Below are 7,835 nucleotides of genomic sequence, written 5' to 3' on the forward strand. Positions count from 1 at the left end.
TTGTTGTGACATATGGCAGCCTGGCCATCTCCCCCCTGTTTAGTCCAGGCAGAAGATGAGCAAAACCCAGGTCAAGCACAGCAGTTCACTATGCTAGCAGCCAAGTTCCGCTGAGCAGCAGAGGCGGCACACCATCAGGCCAAATCACCGCCGACACTACAAATGAGGGCCCTGCTCAGCCAACACCAACTAGTAGAATGAGCTAGGAGTGTACCCAGAGCTGACCAAGAACGCCAGATGCTAAACCGAATGACGGGTCCCCACAAAACGGGGGAAATGGTGCACACACATGCAAACATAATACAAAAGAGCTCAGACACACGGTTAGTTAAACTTTTGCCAAGCTAGCAAGTGAACTCTGCGGATTCCCCCCCCCCCTCTCTCTCTCTCTCCCCCTCTCTCTCTCTCTCTCTCTCTCTCACCCCCCCTCTCTCTCCCCCTCCCTCTCTCGCTCTCTCTCTCTCTCTCTCTCTCTCTCTCTCTCCCCCCCTCTCTCTCCCCCCTCTCCCCCCCCCCCCCCCCCCCCCCCCTCCCCCCCTCTCTCACTCTCCCCCTCCCACACACTATCTCTCTCTCTCCCACCCCCTCTCTCTCTCCCCCTCCCTCTCTCTCTCTCTCTCTCTCTCTCTCTCTCTCTCTCATCCAGTGCTCTGATGGTGATTGCCTTGTAAAGCTGCAGGGATGAGAGTTCCATTAAGTCCTTTATCCCCTCTCACTCTCCTCCCTTTTCTTTAAAGCAAAATGAGCTCTTCAGTCCAGCCCACGTCCGCGTCACTCCCTCCGCTTCCCCCCACGCGCCACTGCTTTCATTAGCGTTGCTCTTGCCTAATTAATTTCCCAAGAATCACTTCACATGCACACATGCAGAGAGATAAAGAACAGGGATCATGTAGGATTTCAGTGTCCCTTCTCATGCATAAAGGAATAATAATAATAATAATTATTATTATTATTATTATTATTATTATGAAGGCCTGTGTGATTTCTCTTAATTACTCTTTATTATTCAAGTTATTATTCGGGTTGTTTTCTTTCCTTTAAGCAAAGCCTAATGCACTATAAAGCATTTTTACATTTTCGCAATTTCTCTGAGCTCTACACTCGGTCCCTGATTTTAATCAGAGATATTTTAATCTCACGCTTATCTGGGGCTTTGAGCCACACAGTTGAGAAGTACAAGCTCATGCTATTGTCTCACGAGAAAAAAAGAAAAAGATTAGTTTAAAAAATGCAGTAAAATAGTGTCAGCATGGTGTCCTTATCACTTAATGTACATAACACCTCGCTCATTCCTGAACCACGTGTGAACACAGATAAATATCCAACAAAGCAACAGAGAAAGAGAACGAGCCTACACAGCTATTGACAAGAGACGGGCTGGAAGTGGTGCACTCCAAAATCCATGCAACCATGCGATAATTTAGGCAGACCGGTCCCTTTTTGACATTTTCCCATTTCACTCGTCTTATGTCCTGCCCTGGACCAGGCCAACGGAGGCAATTTCAGTCCTCGTGCCGCTGTGCTCAGCGTAACAACAGGGGCATAAAGCACGGGGGCTCAGTTTAATCGCAGAGAGCGCGCCCGGAGTTTCTCGGACGCACCGCAACCCCGCCGTCAGCATTAAACGGCAAAGCACTCGGCAGTTTAAAGATGCTCTCTAAAATGTGCCCTTATCGCTGCAATGCACCTGGGAAGTGCTGGAATGTATAGTGTTGCAATATGTAATAACTCCACCCACCCGCCCACCTCAAGTAAGGTGTTACTGTAATAAAATGCAGTCAAACTGAAACCAAAATGGAATTTATTCATCTTGTTAGTTTATATGCCACTAAAATTGTGTATGTTGTTCATCAGTATCATATAATTTAAAATACGTATCTTATTTTTAATCTTTCATAAAAATGCACCTCTGAAACATCTCCTGATATTTGGATATGTCACTGATGCCAGGAGGGGCCAATTAATTATTTAAATGAATTATATTAACCAATATTTTTTCATGTTTCTTTCTGTTATTGTTTTACTGTTATTGTTTCACAATCCAATTAAATGCCTTCCATAATTTTTTCCTGCCCAAATATTATCTTTCTCAATGAATGATTATTTCTGTCATAATTAATGAGGTTAAAGTACTCCGTCACTTTCTTGAGTGCCATAAAATCTATGTATCTGGGAAGACACATAAAAGACTATAGTGTATTACATTGATAGATTAGAATGTGTGTGTGTGATTAATGTCTGTAATTAATTTTACAAAAATATAAAAGCAAGGCTCCCCTGGACCTGTTCTTTATTTTTCTCCTGCTCACTCTCTCTCTCTCTCTGTCTGTCTGTCTGTCTGTCTGTCTGTCTGTCTGTCTCTTTGGACAGATGGATGTCTTTGGCTGCTATCATTTATTCAATGTCTGTTAAATCTCATAAGTAATTTTGCATAGCTATTGAACATTGGGGAAAATTCACTATATAACTTCACATACACAGACACACAACTTGTAATACTGCCATACTATGTGTCAAAATCTCTGGTATGGTAGTGCTCAGAATGTAAGCTTTGGTTTTCTTCTACCCCCGCTGCCAACACACAACGCACGCACGCGCACGCACACACACCTCTCTCATCTATCATGCTGATAAATCACCCTGCTTTTTTAAAAGGCCTCGACTGAGAGCAGTTCTAAGTCTTTTACCACCTCCTCTAATTCAGCTGTCTAGTTTCACTGAACACACACTGAGAAAATATCACCTTCAGACAATCTCACCCTAACAGCCCGAGTGTATGTCTGTCATTGTGTGTGTGTGTGTGGGGGGGGGGTCTGTTTTGCTGTTGTTGGGTAGACCAGTGCACACAGGATGATAGGAAAACACAATTCTGATATATAACCTTACACTGAAATGTGTGTATAAATAAATAAGGTTAGGTGTAGGCATAGACACAGCACAAGTTTATATATGTGTATGTGTGTATGTGTGTATGTGTGTGTGTGTGTGTGTGTGTGTGTGTGTGTGTGTGTGTGTGTGTGTGTGTGTGTGTGTGTGTGTGTGTGTGTGTGTGTGAGACTGGGTGTAGCTGCCCAGCACAGCAGCCCTGAACCACATGCGAGTGTGTCGGGTTGAAAAATGATGAAGCCTCAGCCTGCCCCTATATCGAGCAGCAGACAGGTACCTCACACACACTCCACTCCTGCGTTCCCATTGACCACTGTAGAAGAATCGATGAGCGTATGTGGAGAAGGAGGAAACTGGGGACAAGATGAATGCCAACTGGCTGTTAACTGGCACAAACTCTCAGAAGGTGAGCAGATTGCTATTAATCATGTTGAGACGAGGACTGTAAGCAGATATAAATTCACCAGCTGCATCATTATGAAATGCATTCATAAGTGGATTTCATATTCGTACAATCACAGGTTCTACCTGACCCGTCGCTAGGCAGAGTTCAGCATTCTGCTGTGCATCACTGGTTAGTTTCTGAGCACTGCTTGCCACACTGCTTGAGGAGGCGGACTGTTCTCGACCCTGCAGTGACACTGTGTTTGTCCTGCTATGAGTGCACCAAGTGGTGTTTCTGGAACTTTCCCCATGCACAAGGGTTTCTGTCGATGCGTGCGATCCGTGACTCAACGTTCTCCTCTAGTGAAGAGTTGAAGGATGACTAAGACAAACTGTGCACAGCAACAGATGGCGTAGGTGTACAAACGCACACCTACGGGGTGTTGCTAATTAATGACTGCTTCTAATAAGTGGTTGGTATGTGGGAGTATATGTAACATGTGTTAAAGCTGTGGAGAAGCCTGGGAGACACACTGCTCCGACTCACATGCTGTGTTTTCCTTCAGTAAAAGTGTGACAGTGAGAAAAAAAAAAGAAGAGAAAGAAAGATAAATGGCTTCTGCAGAAGTGAGAGGCAGAGATGTGACAAAGATTTGAAAAGAAGAAGCCATTTTTGCTTTGCAGCACATTTCTTCTTTTGGTTATCTTTGTGTGTGTGTGTGTGTGTGTGTGTGTGTGTGTGTGTGCGTGTGTGTGCGCGCATGTGTTTACACACGCAAATGTTTCTGCTGGACGGGAGACTTTAACAATCAGTTCCACTAGACTTTGTGACCTGCTCCATCTGCAGTACAGCTTCTCCCTCTCACACACAAACACACACACAAACACCACACACATACACACACATTTGTGGAACAGAGTGAGCATTCCTAGTCACCGGACATATGGTCTGAAGTGGCGGCAGTCCAAACAGACCCACCTCTCTCTCTCTCTATCTCTCTCTCTCTCTCTCTCATCCCCCCCCCAACACACACACACACACACACACACACACACAAGCACAGTGTGATCTCACTCTATGAATCACCACATCCCTTGACTTGAAACACAAATGCACTGAAACACACACCCAGACCCATACTATACTGAGGTATCTCTATCAATTATAAAAGAAAAATCCTTCTCCACCTTTGTTTGCGATGTTCCCTCTGAGTGATTTGCTTTTAGATTGATCCGGATTGTCCAAAAATATCAATCCCCTGGAGTTACTCAAACACAATTCAATATACACTCCCTTCCCTTCTCTTTGAAAAAGCTTGTGTAGTTGTAATATGGGTGAAAAAACTCTATTACCCATCAGTCTTCACTTTAATGCTGTGTTTGTGCATACACTGAATGGTGTCTTTATTAGGTCCTCCTGCTCTAAAGCTGTCATACCTTTGACTCTATATCTACTCTGAAGCCAGCTAACTCACTGTACCAGAAGCCTCTACACTGTGTTCAGTGTGTCAGCTTTTTACTGGCCTCATTTATAAGTGGCCTCCTTTTGCTGAAAGAGCTGGTGTTAGCTGGATGCTGTACCGGCACGTGCAAATGCTATTTTGCAAGCACTTACGAATACCACAGGAATTTATAGAATGCCAGGGCACGATTATTGCCACCTTTCCTTCAGTTTGAAACAAAGAACAAACAGACTTTTCTGTGATTAATTAGAAATTATACTTACCTATCCCCAACTGGTCAGAGCTTACATGACTTTAATTAGCCTGTGAATGGTGTTTTTTTTATGTTTTAAACATGGAAAAGACAATAGAGCTGTCAGGGCAGACCAGAAACGTTATTATCATCAAGCACAAGCAGTCAAAAGGGTTCCAGACCTTCTCCAAACACCTTGGCCTCTCTATGTCAATGGTTCAAAATGTTATCACGAGGTTTAGGTTCAGTCATTCAAAAACCTTCCAAGATGTGGTGAAGAAAACTAGTAACAGAACCCTACAAAAGTTGGTCTGAAACATGCAAATGAAACCACAAATGAAACCACATACAACATTCAAAAGACCAAAAAGGACCCCACTGGTCCAAGAAAGACATAAAACTCAACTTTGCCAAAATATGCACAGAAAAACCACAATCCTGGGGAAAATGTCCTATGGACAGACGGAACCCAAATAGAGCTCTTTGATATTGTAGACCAATGCTGTTTGTAGACAATGAATTGAAGCTTATAAGGTAAAGTGTACCCTCCTTTTAGTGAAACATGATGGAGGATCCATAATGCTGTTGGGCCGCTTTGTTTCTTCTGGGACTAGGGGCCCTGAATGTGTTACAGGAGTAATGAGATCAGAGGATTTTCAAGGCATTTTATACTGTAATGCACAGTTAAATGTAAGAAAACTTGGTTTGGGGTAGAACAAACTATAAACTGTATGGTTGAGGTGGAAAACATGGACTGTTTTCAACCGACCAGCAATGAGTCCTGAATTCAATCCTGTTTTTGGAGAGATCTGTGAGAAAATACTGACAGACAGGTGCATGAAGCTCACACATGGCCACAAAAACATTTGCAGGCTGTTGTTCAACCAAATATTAGGGAAAAGTGCCTTTAAACCTGTTATGCGTCTTTTGTATTTCTTCTTTCAAATGATTGGACGTGTGTTGACTGGACGTGTGTATCTTTTACGTTGTTCAATTTTGAACATGTTATTAAAACATTATAATGATACAAAGCTGTATCAATTTATACCTGAAGCTATTGGCATTGATATACAAAACAACCAAAGGTGCCAACAGCAATGACCACAACTGTATATACATTTATATATACATACACAAATATCTAGATGTCACCTCTCTTTTTTCTTAATATCTTTTTATTGAATTTTACACAGCAGAGCAAGACCATTTTGTGAAACACTATAGCTCACCCAATCTTTTTAAAACAGGTCATTCATGTAAGAAGCCAAAGGAAATGTGGCATAACTGTGCAGAAAACAAGACCAGTTACCATCAGTCAGCTTCTGGAATTAGCTGTGACAGGACTGCTAGCCTGTATGTACAGCTACAGCGTTGACGTGCTTAATTACCCTCAGTCAGATTGGTCGGTACAGTAACGTACTGGAGGGAGAACTGACTTTTATTCTTTACATTTTGATCCTCTCTCTCTCTCTCTCTCTCTCTCTCTCTCTCGTCGTGCTCCTCTGCAGAGTCACCTTATCCCCTCATCTCATCAATCTCTCCAAGAAGCTCCGCCCATCCTCTTTCCTTCTTTCGTTGGTTTTTCGTCTCTCTCCTGACCCCGTATATGGGCAGAGCGCGTTCCTATCCCTCCTGTCATCCACCTGGACTGCATCACCTCATACTCCGTTTCTTTTTCCCCTCGTCTGTCTCAGCAACTATCTGTATCTTCACTCATTCTCTTTCTGCTTCTCCCTCTGATATCTTTGAGAACTGTTCCTGCTACAGAAATTTCATGTCTATGTGCTTCTAAGCCCATGGGGGGGGAGAGAGAGAGAGAGAGAGAGAGAGAGAGAGAGAGAGAGAGAGAGAGAGAGAGAAGGGCAGAGAGAGGAAATGGAGAGATGAAGTAGGAGAAGAGCTTTCAGCCTCTTTGATCTCAAAGCTGAGTCAAGCACTCCCTCTTGGCTTGTTTGTTTGTGGGATTGAGGGGTGCCTCACTCTCTCTCTCTCTCTCTCTCTCTCTCTCTCTCTCTCTCTCTCTCTCTCTCTCTCTCTCTCTCTTTGTCTTCTGCATTTTCTTTTCACTCCATCGAAACTCCTCATCATTACAGTAGCAGGGTGCCCCGAGAGCTGCTCCTCGCCCCCACTAACTCCGGAATCTGAGAACATGCTGAGTCGGAAACATGCGTTGGGTTGCTAGCCTGTTCTCTCTAAAAAAAAAAGTGCCACGCTCCAGAACATTCCGACAACTCAGCAGGAATATACACTCTTTTGCATTACAAAGTTTTAAAAAAGCAAATCAGTGTACAGCGTCACGCTTATATGCCTGATGTTGGGGAACGGAGACAAATTTCTATTTCTATAAGCATCGGGGCTTGCACTGAGAGGTTTTGGCCATTGAATTGTGTTTCTCATTTCTTATTCTTTGACGCGAGGAACTAAATCTATGATTATGAATGTGAAGTGCTGAAACTCCAGTCTCCAGTATTATTAGGGATACCGCTGATGTTAGCTATCATCTCCATTCTCTGGCTTAGTTAAGCAAATGTTAATATTTAATGACTTTGTCAGACTTTGCCTTGAGTTTCTAGAAAATTATAGTCCAAGTGTATTGGAAGATGGGCTAGAGCAAAACTATGGAGTGGGTCAAGGTACCCAAGGACTGGGTTGAAAATATGACTTTCAAAAAACAATTACTAGCTGCAATTGTTGCTTCTGTCAGCTTGAAGTTAACAGTATAGCCTGGTGGGTTATATTACACCTTACCAGAGGAGTATCCATCTTCCACAAGCTTCTGTAACGCCAGCCCCGTGAGCAGAGTGAAACGCAATAAACAGGGCACTCGGCTTTTCCATCTTCATACACTGAGACTTCAAGAAAGATGGCAA

The 7,835-nt window shown here is 43.3% G+C and overlaps 1 protein-coding gene across 1 annotated transcript in view; it reads left to right on the forward strand.

Moving 5' to 3' along the window:
- LOC113588814 (calsyntenin-2) overlaps positions 1-7,835 on the forward strand; it is a 72,796-nt gene that overhangs the window by 50,666 nt on the left and 14,295 nt on the right. The window lies entirely within an intron of this gene.

Source organism: Electrophorus electricus, chromosome 15 (genome assembly GCF_013358815.1).
Source record: "Electrophorus electricus isolate fEleEle1 chromosome 15, fEleEle1.pri, whole genome shotgun sequence".
NCBI classification, from domain to species: Eukaryota; Metazoa; Chordata; class Actinopteri; order Gymnotiformes; family Gymnotidae; genus Electrophorus; species Electrophorus electricus.